Source organism: Pongo abelii, chromosome 10, assembly GCF_028885655.2.
Source record: "Pongo abelii isolate AG06213 chromosome 10, NHGRI_mPonAbe1-v2.0_pri, whole genome shotgun sequence".
Classification (NCBI taxonomy): Eukaryota; Metazoa; Chordata; class Mammalia; order Primates; family Hominidae; genus Pongo; species Pongo abelii.
Genome location: NC_071995.2, coordinates 4,141,035 through 4,153,897, shown reverse-complemented (window position 1 = coordinate 4,153,897; position 12,863 = coordinate 4,141,035). Strand labels below are relative to the sequence as shown.

Genomic DNA, 12,863 nt, shown 5'->3' with positions numbered 1-12,863 from the left:
TCATTTTATAGGTAACAGAGAAAGGCTTGGAGGCGTTAAAAAACCTGCTCAAGCTCACCACTACTAGTAACAGTGAGGCTTGGATTCAAACCTAGTTTTGCCAACCCCAGGCTTCTCATCAACTCTCTATCGTACCCAGAAACAATGGCATCTGCAGTCTCAAGGGGGCTGCAGCCACAGGACAGCCATTAAGCCCACCCTCCTTCCTCTGCTCTTCCAGAGATGACCTCCTGACACACAATACGAAGCGTGACCTCTCCATGGCATGCAGGAGTAAAGCCAGCCACTCACAGCCACTTGGGGCCCCACCCAGCAAGACCCCGACACTCCTTTATAATCTCCTCTCTGCCTATAAACCACAGCTTCTCCTGCACACGGTCTGTCTTTCTCAGTGTCTCTTGGATTTACTGCTCCTTCAACTGGCATCAAACATTTGCTCCTATGCTTTTGGCTGAAGAGGGTCAGCAGCCATCACTCAAGGTTCTGCTGGAGCCCCACCTCTGCAGCAAGGCCAGAGAGCCCCTAGACCTTGTCTTTCTCTGAACAACCACCACATCACATCCGTCACTCTTGAGGCTTACCGGGTATTCATCTTTCAAAGCCACAGGGCAAACTGGGAGGCAGAGAGGCGAGAAGAGGTCAGAGCTGATGAGGTGATCCCTCTTGCTCTCAGGTCTGGTAATATTAACTCTCTCCACAGTGTCATTGATCGTGCTTCCCAAATGATCACATCTCTAGTAGAAGAATGGAGTTTAAAATATTTTGTTCTTTCTCAATGTTTAGCAAACACATGGTAGATAGTAAGTCTTTTACTTGGTATATGAATGAGTGATTGAAGTGAATGAATGAAGGAAGAAGAGGACAGCTGAATGAGACCAGTAGTTATGAGATGGTGCTTAAATCCTGTTGTGCCTATCTGGGAGACAAAGGATTGAGGAGGCATCAGAAAGACAGTTTGTTGTCGATGCTGAGAGCCTGAAATTTGGAATTTGATAAGATTTCAACCCAAGCTCTGCCACTCGAGTTGTATGAACTTGGCCAAATTACTAACTTCTCTGTGCTTCGACTCCACCTGTAAGAAGAGAATGAATACCCACCCTGTAGGGCCATTATGATGATTAAACAAGATAATTTGTTTAAGTGCCTGGTATGGAGGGAATATTCCATAAAAAATAGTTCATTATGATTAGTGAGGGAAGGAAGAAGAGGATGTTTGGAGGAAGACTTCTTTTATGCAGTTTTGGAAGTATGTGCAGAGCTGTCCCCCCAGTCCCACCCCCCCCCCCACTGGCCCTCTGGCCCTGTGACCATCAGTACCTCCATTGTCTTGACAGAGACATTCTGGAGCCTCACTTTGGTCATGGATCTCTCTAGTTTCTGGAACTGGCAGCAGCAGCTGTCTGCTGGGTGGTGGCACAGTGCAGGCTGTTGCTGGGAGGATGGCTGATATTAAGGTGGGGTGAGGAAGACAGGATGGTGGGTGGGGAGGATGGCAGCTGAACCGTTGGTTTATTTCAAGGTTCCAAGACCTCCAACCATCTCTTCCTACAAGCCCCCCGACACAGGGAGGAGGTGCGGAACCCAGACCAGATGTTTCCTCTCTTTCACTATCGATGGATGGTTTGAGGACACAGGGGAAGAGAGGGGGAAGGAAATGAAGGCAGTGAGAGAGAATCCTTATTTGGGAGCCCATCCTTCTCCACCTGGGGTCTGCAGCCTCCGTGTCCACTCCTTGAAGTTCTAGGAAGCGCCCAACGGATGTTAATCACATGGCCAAAGCAAGGGTCAAGACAAACCAAGGGCATGGTTGTGGGATGGCCCATTACCTGGCGGTACCTGCTGCACAGCAGCCTCCTTGTAGCTTGGAAATTACGTCACTAGCCATAGGCACAGCCTGCCAGAGGCATGATGTGGTCCACTGAGGTGGGATCTAACTGGGTAACAGTGAATTTTTCCCCCGTGGGTCAGCCTTGACCGGGATGATCTCCCAACCCACCCTTGACCCGGATGATCTCCCAACCCACCCTTGACCCGGATGATCTCCCACCCAGAAATGACTTCACCTCCCTAAGTTCCTTGGTAGGGAACTTGAGGGGTGGTTAGAAACTTCCACTGGACTCACTGCATAATAACTCGGGACAGGAGAGGATAAGAACCGCTTTTGTGTCACCGGCACCACTTGGAGAAACAGCCTAAAAGGCAGGGATAGTAGCCTGGAGAATTCCAGCAGCTTCAAACTCCACCACGAGGATCTCTGTGGGTCTCAGTTTCCATGTCTGTAAAATAGGGAGAATAATAAATGTCAAGTGACTATCCTCCCTCAGCAAGAGAACTTTGTGAGTAATAATTGTCATGACAGTGCTTTCCAAATGTGCAGGATCAGCGAGAAAGAGATTTCACAGGGCATCAACAGCTCAGGGGATGTTGGCTACAGGCGGGGAAAGCACCTATATGCCCTTCTACCTGCCGCACCCACAGAGGAGGCTCAGCTGGAAGGACAGGTGCACTCCTTCCAGATTACTCTGAAATCATTGTGGGTGCCCAGTAAGCACTTCTTGGTCAGAATCTGAGAGTAACAACTGAAAGTACTGAGGGCTCAAAATCACCTGCTCCAGTTAATCATTTCGAGGGCTTTGGTGTCATATCCTTCCCTGAGTTACGTCTTCTTTCTCAGGCACATGTCCGTGAGGCCCCTGTGAATCTGGGTAGGTCAAACTGCACTGGGTGCGTACTTTTTCTTGGTCAGCATCTTGGTTTCTATTTCTAAAGGCAAAGGAAGTGCCTCGATTCCTCCCAAGACTTGAAAAGCCCAGCAGGGTTGGTGGCTTCTTTGCTGTGTTGCTGAAAATGGAACAGGCTGCCCTGGAGGTGGTGAGCCCCCTGCCCGGAGGTGTTCAGCAAGATCAGCTATGACTACATGCTGTGCTAAGAACCTTGTGTGCATCAGCTTCATCGCTGCAACAACCCATGAGGATCCCATATCATAATCACCTCCATCTCACAGATAACAGGGGAGAGTACCTGCCACACAGCAGCCTTCTAGTAACTTGGGAATCATGCCACTAGCCATAGGCACAACCTGCCAGAAGCACCATGTGGTCCACTGAGGTGGGAGCTAACTGGGTAACAGTGAATTTTTTCCCTGTGGGTCAGCCAAGATGGCTCCCCCACCCCGCCTTTGACAGGGATGATCTCCCACCCAGAGATGACTTCACCTCCCTAAGCCAGACAGGACTGGATGGGAGAACAGCTGGGGAGGTGCATGCAGCACAACCTGGAAAGTGTGTGTGTGTGTGAGTGTGAGTGTGTGAGAGAGTGCGTGTGTGAGAGAGAGAGAAAGAGAGAGAAACAGAGAGAGAGGGTGAAAGAGAGAGAGAATTGCTTTTGTATGAATCTCTCTTTCTTTTTCTTTCTTTTTTTCAGCAAACCACAGATCGGCTACACATTCTTGGGCAGTTTCCTGAAGATGAACTTAAGATTTTGAGAGAGAGAGAGAAAAAAGAAAAGAGTAGGGGTGGAGGAAGAAGTGAGGCAGAAAGTAATCAAGCTCACGTGCATGCGCGTGCGCGCGCACGCACACACACACACACTCTTCACACACAACTCCTGGCAATAAGGAAGTGAGACTAGATCTTTTTCATGAATGGGCTTAACTCAGCCTTGCTGAACTTCCGCTCTCCCATTCACCAGCATTCAAATTTCACCTTCTGACCATCCAAGGCAGCTGGCTGCTGGCCCAGGAACTAAGAGCACTTTGAGATCATCCCTCTGACCACAGGCAACTGTGTGCTTGCAAGGAATCTTCTTTCCTGAGCTGGTAAATTCAAAATGACCAGGGTGTTCACAGGGTACCAGGTTTGAGGGCTACTGACCCTTGGACCCCCAACCCTACCTACTGCCCTGTTCCCGCAGGATCACAGCTTACACTCTGGAAAAGCTGAGAAATGACAGCAGGCAATGCACACGGAGGAAACATTTCTGCACAGCAACTGCACAGGAGCACAGCCCAGGTGAACTCTCTCGGGAAGGTTCATGCCTGCCTTAAATTAGGCTGGGGGAAATGACAGTCACCGTTTTGGAAAGGACACTTTATGGCTTTTCCCATAGGAGCTAGGGAGCAATTAACTGGGGCGTGTGACCTATAAGTGTGCCATTCTTTCGTATTGGGTGGGAGCCAGGCGAGGCACAGGCAGCAGTGGAAGTTTCTGTTCCCTTGAAAATCAGCCTCGAGATGCCTGGAGGGGTGTGTCCAGGCAGTGGAAGGACCGGCGAAGGGTCTCGAGCAAAAGTCATTTCATGTTGCTGTGCTGCAGCTTCCTCATTTGTCAAGAGGTGGCAATAAGACCTCCCTGGGACAACCGATGGGGTGACCCAGTGAGCTAAGGCCAAAGACCTGACTCCCCAGTGTGAATAACCCAGGCTCATCGGCAACCCAGTTAGGGAAACCCCTACCACCTAGAACTGAGAAAGCAGCTGCCACTATTCCGAAAGAATAAGGATATAGCTTTATCTCTGAACTTCCAGAAATGGTGGCTGCGACAGACTAGCGGCCCAGAAGCGAGGAAAGCGATGGGAGGCAGACACGGCTGGCCTGCCCCAAGACCAAAGGAGGAGCAGGAGAGAAGTTGGGGTAGAGATACCACGGAGGCTCAGCTTTTCTTTTCCTGATTTCTTTCCCCTCTCCTGCAACTGTGTCTAATGGAAGCTCAAGGAGGCAACGGAGAAAGGGACATCCTTTTCCTGACTCCACCTTGTATCCTTAGAATCCTCACGCAGGCTCCCTGGTCCCCACACTTGGGCTACAGGGGGTTTCCAAGCCCCGTGTCTTACAATGTTTGGGCCCAGAGGTAGGAGCATAGACGAGATGACCTTCAGAGCACCTTCCCCGCTTGGGGCAAGGAGTCTTTCCCCAAGGCTGAATCTAGGGCAGCATGCTGGAGAATTGCATTCCATTCCTTGCAGCTGCTGAGCTACTGGGTCCAGCTCTGGGCACTGGAAATGGACTCGGAAATACCAGTGGGCTTTGTTTGGGCCGATTACTCACAGTACAGGAATGATATCCATTCCACTGGACTTTCTAGGAACTTGCCTGCAGCTGGAGCGGTCCCTGTCCCTAGGTTTCCTCTAGCACAGAGAGGCTGCGAGCAGAGGCCTGGCTGGAGAGGGAGTGTGCAGCTTACAGGGGATGCCAGTGGGCCCCAGGAAGCATTGATGCAATGCTCTTTTTATTAAGTTGGGCTCTGAGCCCTTCTGCCCTGTGATAACTTCCGGGAGTAGCTGTCCCCATTTCCCTGGTCTCCTGTCCCTCTCCTGCTTCAAGAGCCAAATTCCTGCATGACAGCAGCACCCGAGGAATCCAAATTCACACAATAGTAATGCAGGTGGATAGAGGAAATGCCTGTTGGTCTAAGGAGCTTGGGTAATAAAGGTTGCCGTCCGCCCGAAGCCTCACATGCCAGGTGTGTGCCCAGCCCTGCAGGCTCTGCCTCCCTCAATCCTTCCAGCACCCTGGTTGTGCAGGTGCTGTCCTTGTGACCTTTTTGCAGATGAGGAAGTGTAGCCTTAGGTCAGGAAATGCTTTCAAGATCACATAGTTAGCAAATGGCAGAGCTGGGAATTAAGTCCATTTCTGCTCAATTACAAAACATGCGAGTTTAGCCACTGGACTCCGATTTTTGTGTGTACTGTAGTAGCTCAGCTTTTGTGAGAACCGGAGATTAAGCTCCCTGAGGGTAAAGGCTATGTCTTTTTTTTTTTTTTTGCCCCATTTGTCTCTATAAGATGCCAGGAACTTATTTTAAAATGCACCTGCCAAAACATGCTGAGATGGTGGGCGGCGGCTGCCCATGGATGATATGGAGGCCACTGCAGCCAAAGGGACCAAAAGCAACCCTGGAACTGTCCATGCTGCAGACACTTTTCAGTTTGCTCTCGCCCTGCTTCTTCTGTGGCTGTGGTATTTTTCTCCTGTCTGCCTCCTGGTTTCTGCCCACTGGAGGCTTTTCCAGCCTCATGACCTCTATTACTGCCCCCTCTCTGCAAATGCCTGCACCTACTCATCGCCCTGTCTTCAAGCCACTACTGCATGACTGAGGTTCCTCTACTCTTCTTCTCTGTGCCACATCTGTTTCCTAACGGCTTCTCTGGCTCCCTCTCTGTGTCTCTAAGCACCTGGGCCAACTCACTCTCCATTCCTGCTGAGGATGTCTGAGAGAGTCCCTGATGGCTTAGTAGCAACCCAAATCTGGAGATACCCGTTGGTCCCAGCCTCACCAGCTTAGCTTTTAGGCTGTCCACATTCTGTAAGGCAGTGGTCTGCAACCTTTTTGGCACCAGAGATGGGTTTCGTGGGCGACAATTTTTCCCTGAATGGGGCAGGGGAGGAAAGGGTGGTTTCAGGATGACTCAAGCATATGACATTTGTTGTGCACTTTATTTCTATTATTACTACATTGTAATATATTATGAAATAATTATACAACTCACCCTAATGTAGAATCAGTGGAAGCCCTGAGCTTGTTTTCCTGCAACTAGACAGTCCCATATGAGGGTGATGGGAGACAGTGAGAGATCATCAGGCATTAGGGTTTCACAAGGAGCGTGCAACCTAGATCCCTGGCATAGTAGGGTTTGTGCTCTTATGAGAATCTTATGCAGTCGCTAATCTGACAGGGGGTGGAGCTCAGGTGGTGATGCGAGCAATGGGGAGTGGCTATAAATACAGATGAAGCTTCACTCTCTTGCCCACCGTTCATGTCCTGCATATGGCCAGGATCCCCCCGATAGCAGTGGCTCACCTCAGGTCCTCCAATTTAAAGAGGAGGCACCTGAAGCTCAGAGACATTAAACAATTTGCCTGAGGTCACACATTTAGAAGGTGATAGAATCCAGATCAGAACACACATCAGTCGGGGAAGATGAAAAAAAAATCTGGAGATGAACGGTGGTGATGGTTGCACAACAATGTGAATGGACTTAATGCCACTGAATCCTTTAAAATGGTGAAAATGGTAAATTTTGTCGTGTATGTTTTACCATAAAAGCAAGTGGCTAAAATGGCAAAAAGAAACAATGAACAAAATAACCTCATGGGATTTTAAATTGGATTAAATGAGGTATTGTACCTAAACCCTTATCTTCATGCCTGGCACCTAGGAGCTAATACGATGATTAATTATGTTAATATTACTTTTTTAGTTTCCTCATCTATAAAGTGGGGATAAGAAAGATACCTCTTAGGGCTTTTTTTTTTTTTTTTTTTTGAGACAGAGTCTCGCTGTGTCATCCAGGCTGGAGTGCAGTGGCATAATCTCGGCTCACTGCAACCTTCACCTCCCAGGTTCAAGCGATTCTCCTGCCTCCGCTTCCCAAGTAGCTGGGACTACAGGCGCATGCCACCTCACCCAGCTAATTTGTTGTATTTTTAGTAGAGATGGGATTTCAGCATGTTGGCCAGGATGGTCTTGATCTCTTGATTTCGTGATCCGCCTGCCTCGGCCTCCCAAAGTGCTGGGATTACAGACATGAGCCGTCACGCCCGGCCAGGGCTTTTTTTTCTTATTTCTTAGAAATTTATTGTGGCAGATTTATGCATATATAAGCTGCATTCATTTTTTTTAAATGGAGGCATCACATACTTGAAGAGCGTAAGTACTAAGTATACAGCTGGATGGATTTTCCGTATGTATTTATCAATGTACTCACCACCCACGCCAAGGTAGACATATTTTCCATGCCCTGAGAACTTCCTTGTGTCCCTCCAGGTTAGGACCAACTTCCTTCCCACTCTTAGGGGTTTTGATTGGATTAAACACAACTGCTAGCACCTTGTCTGACATAGACTTGCTTGATCAATGTTAATACTCAATACTATTATTAATAACACACTAATTACTGCTGTTTGACAAAGGGTAAAAACAATAGAACTGCTAATGATGACAATATTCCAAACGCAATTTAGAACAAAACTCGTACAAGACCACCCGCCATAGAGCTAAGAGGTTGGCCCTTTGGCTGCCATCCACCAGCCATGCAGCTTGGGCCAAGAGGATGCCCCTCTGAGCTTCAGGGTCCTCATCCCTCAAGTGAGGCCTCAGTCTATGTATCTAGAGTCTAGATCTCTATGGCGCCTTCTAGTTCTAACATTCGACAGGTCTAGGAATTCGGCTTTGTAACCTGGCAAGGGGCTGAAGAAAGTGTGGAAACTGAGGGTTACAGCAAAGTCAAGCCCATAGACCTCTTGCACCCCAGCAGCTGGAGTGGTGTTCATGGTGCCTGGCTACAGGGACAATAGAGAAAGGCTCTTGCTACAACTTTTGAAGACTCCTAGGTCAAACCATACTAATGGGTTGACCTGTAGAGATGAAAAACCTTTCTCCACATTAGGGTTGACACGCACAGGTCATACCAGTGGCCAAGTCCACCCACTCTATTCTCAGCTGTTGGATTCTCTGGGTGGCAGAATTTCCATCTGCTCACACAGCTGTGCTGAGAGCTGAAGGGTCTGGGGTGGTCTCTGTTCACTGGCCAGCTGTTTAAGCAGCAGGCAGGGGGAGCTTCCCCCGGCTTCTTCAGGACAGCAGCTGTTCAGAGCATCATGGGAACAAAGGCTGACTTCTATGACAAGAATGTGTCAAAACCAATTTTTCTTAAGGCAGGAAATTATTTCAAGTTGACTTATAAGCTAGTCCAAACATGTTCTCTGCAACATAAAACACAGTAATAAAGTGCCTAAAAGGGTGTCTCACATAGAACAGGTACTCAGTAAATGTCAGTTCCTGGACACCTCAGCCTATATTAATCTCTGTCATTCATTCATTCATTCATTCATTCATTCATTCATTCATTCATTCACTCAGCAAACACTTTTCAGTGCTGTGGCTTCCAGATATTGAAGACACCATAATGAACAACACAGACAAAATCCTTGCCCTTGAATTTTATAGTCTGGTGGGTAGAGACTGACAATTGACAATTACAATTAAAAAAAAAAAGACAACAGGCATTCAGTTGATCAAATATTTACTGAGCACCTAGTAGTGCCAGACACAGTTTTAGGTATTAGGGATACAGCGTTAAACAGGGCACATGTAGTTTCTCAACTTAAAAAGCTTTATTTCTAGTGGAGAACCAGACAGTAACCATATGAACAATGAGTAAAAGAGTTTCGTGATGGTGTTTGAGGGAAATGAATGTAGCAGGGGTGAAGCACAGCGGGAGAATGTGCTGCTTTGACAGAGGGAGCCAGGCTTCAATCATTTCTAGAGAATACAAAGCACAAAGAAAACTTCCATTGACCGCATGGTTATGTCACTGGTTTTCCTGTTGCAGGCTGTTAAACACTTTTCCTGTGTAAATGTTTCTGGAGCACTGGTTTGCCTCCTTTCTTGGATGGCACGAGGGTAAGCTCCTTGAGGTCAGGAACTGTATCTCAATTTGAGTGCTCCAGAAACCCAAATATACCAGCCAACTACTATAGGTTGAGTATCGCTCGTCCAAAATGCTTGGGAACAGCAGTGCTCTGGATTTTTTATATTTTCAGACTTTGGAATATTTTGTACATAATGAATATCTTGGGGATGGGATCCAAGTCTAAACACAAAACTAATTTATTTTTCATATACACCTTATACACATAGCCTGAAGGTAATTTTATAAAATATTTTAAATAATTTTGTGCATGAAACAAGGTTTGTGTTAAGTACTTAATGTGTAAAAATTTTCACTTGTGGCATCATGTCCACACTCAAAAATTTGGATTTGAAGCATTTCAGATTTTGGATTTTTGGATTAGGGATGCTTAACTTGTATATTTGAGGGATTTCTTGACTGAATTTAGCAGAGGATGGGTAAGGGTCCTCTCTGACTTGATTGAAGATGCGTCTGCCGTGTCTCCCTCACAAAGATCTTAAGAATTGGGGGCTTATGGAACAGGGACAGGTAGGGATTGCTAGTGCAAAAAACACTTTGAGGAGGAGCCCTGCGACTCTAAAGAAGTTCTAGAACACAGAGTATTTAATTCCAATGAAAAGCATGGAATGATACGATGGACAGTTGGAAGCCAAAGTTGGCTCTTTCCCACCGCTGCCATCTGATAACAGTCCTGGCAACACCACGACCTCACTTCTCTATCAAGATTTTAACTATCCAAACACTCTTCCTTCCAGCTTGAGTTTGAACTATAAAAGTGACGCCGGCTATTAACTCTGTTCGAGAGTGAGGAAACTGAGAGAAAAAAGAAGTTGGGGCAGAAACCAGGAATAGACAGAGCTCTCCTAATTCAGGGTTGGTAGCATAATTTGCCAGATCTACAAGAACTGCATTCATCCTTAACTCTTTTGTGCATTAGAATAAATATCTGGGTTAGAATTTTTATTCAAAAAATGTCTGAACCTTCCTTCTCTTTGACTTCCTAGCCACTGCCTAGCCTTCTTTTTCTTCACTTTCAGCTTCCTACATCTTCTCCTTGGGTGGCAGGGAAGGAACCATAAGCACGGGCAGTGTGGGAGGCGAACACTCGGGGTTGCAGCTGTCACTGATTATGGAAGGGTGTATAAGATCCCCAAGCACACGCTGCTTTGCCTCAGTTGCTGAATGCAGATTTGGAAACCACAGCAAGAGTGAAGACCAGAAAGGACAGTTGCTGGGTGGGTCAGGCGGGTGGAGATCTACCCCAGCTCCCAAGCCTAGCTTCTACTTTCTTCACCTGGGTTTTCTTCCCTTCAAGAAGATGTGCAGGGCCAGTGTGGATGGGCAGTGCCACACGAACCACTCAAAAGAAGGCAATTTCCTATTCTGTACCAACCTCCACAGGGATCTCCTTGCAATGACTCCCCTGAGTTCCACCCTCTTCAGTTGCAGGCACCATACCGCAATCACAGCAGTTGTTGAAGACATAGATCTCGTGTCTCTACCCTGCTTAAAATAATTCAAAACCCCACCCTCTCTCTAAGAATAGTCTCAACATGGCTTCTAACCCCTGCTTAATTCTCTAGCAGCAGCCCAGGTCAGCTCCTCTTGCCTGACTCTGCCACACTTCCTTCTGATCCTCAAAGAGCCAAAGTCTCCTCCCACAGGCTTTTTTTTTTTGAATCAAGATTTCACTCTGCTGCCCAGGCTGGAGTGCAGTGACATGATCACAGCTCACTGCAGCCTTGAACTTCTGGGCTCAAGCGATGCTCCCATCTCAGCATCCCAAGAAGCTGGGGCTACAGGCACATGCCACCATGCCTGGGTAATTTTTTTTAGAAAAAATTTTTGTAGAGACGGGGGCCCCTCTATTTTGCTCAGGCTGGTTTCAAACTCCTGGCCTCAAGCAATCCTCCCCTCCCACTTGGCCTCCCAAAGTGCTAGGATTATAGGCGTGAGCCATGCTCCCAGCATCCATGGGGCTTTTATAAAGCTGTTTCCTGGACTTATTTGCTTAGGTATCTCTTATTCAGCTTTCAGGTCTCAGCTTAAATGTCATTTCCCTTCTGGACCTGGCAGAGCAGAAGATGCCATCGAGGGAGTTGATGTTTGCCATGACAAGGACCAAAAGGTTCGGCGTCAGAAGCCCAAGAGCCAGGACATCCACCAAAGGCTGTTGGTCAAGCTGTTCAGGTTTCCGGCCAGATGAACCAACTCCACCTTCAACCAGGTTGCTCTGAAGACGTTGTTAATGAGTCACAGAAACTGGCCACCTCTGTCTCTTTCCCATATGATGGGGAAGATGAAGCTTTCTGGCTGGAAGAACAAAACAGCTGTGGTTGTGGGGATCATAATGGATGTTGTGCCCGTGCTGGAGGTGCCCAAACTCAAGGTGTGTGCATTGCATGTGAGCAGCAGACCCACAGCTGCATCCTCAAGCCTGGGGGCAAAATCCTCACCTTTGCCCAGCTGGCCCTGGCATCCCCAAGGCCTGTGGCTTCAGCCTGCTCTCCCATCCTTACAAGGGCCAAGGTGTACAGGCATTTCGGCCAGGCCTGGGGAACCCCACACAGCCACACCAAACCCTATGTCCGCCCCAAGGCCCAGCCACAGCTAAAAAAAAAAAAAAAAACTAACCCTAGGTCATACCCTCTTTAATTTAAAGATTTTAGGACCAGAGGCAATGGTTCATTCCAGTAATCTCAGCACTTTGGTATGCTGGGGTGAGAGTATCACTTGAGGTCAGAAGTTTGAGATCAGCCTGGGCAACATAGCAAGACCTCGTCTCTATGTCTCTACTAAAAATTAAAAAAAAAAAAATTGGATGCTGAAAAAAAAAGAAAAATGTCACTTCCCTTCTAGTTTGAAGAAAGTTTCCTGGGTTCTTCAGATTAGGTTATATGCCCCACTATACTTTTTTCATAGCATTTTTTTCACTTCTGTAAAGTAGCCCCTATTATATTAATAGTGATGTGAATTTTTTTAAAAAATGGTTTTAAAAAATTTTTAGTTGCTGTTCCTATTCTCCTCCTCTTCCTCCTACTTTCTCTCTTCCCCCTTTCTTTCCTCTCTCCTCCTCTGTGCCCTTCTCTTCCTCCTCCTTCTTTCGATAACATCATCTTCTTAGTTCCCAGGACACAGCCTGGCACTCTGTGCATATTTGCTGAATGAGTGTGTGGATCTGTATGCCCTAGGGGGTGGGAGGACCTTTAAGATGATTGAATCCCATGAGTCTCCTTTGCAGCACCCCGGCCAGATGTCCCTAGCCTCTGCTCCAATGCCGCTGTACTGTGAACTTGTAGACCCCCAGGGCAGCCCGTTCTGTCCAAGGAGGCAGCCTCGCGGCATGGTTAAATGCTCAGGGTCATACTGAATATGTTATTTAATTCTTCTCAGCCTGTTTCCTCGTCTGTAAAAAGGTGGTCATAATAATACCCACTCCACAGCAATGTTGC

At 47.4% G+C, this 12,863-nt stretch overlaps 1 pseudogene; it reads left to right on the top strand.

Moving 5' to 3' along the window:
- The first annotated feature begins 1,489 nt into the window (after nucleotides 1–1,489).
- LOC134759464 (uncharacterized) lies at nucleotides 1,490–12,257 on the top strand (annotated as a pseudogene).
- The last annotated feature ends 606 nt before the right edge of the window (nucleotides 12,258–12,863 follow it).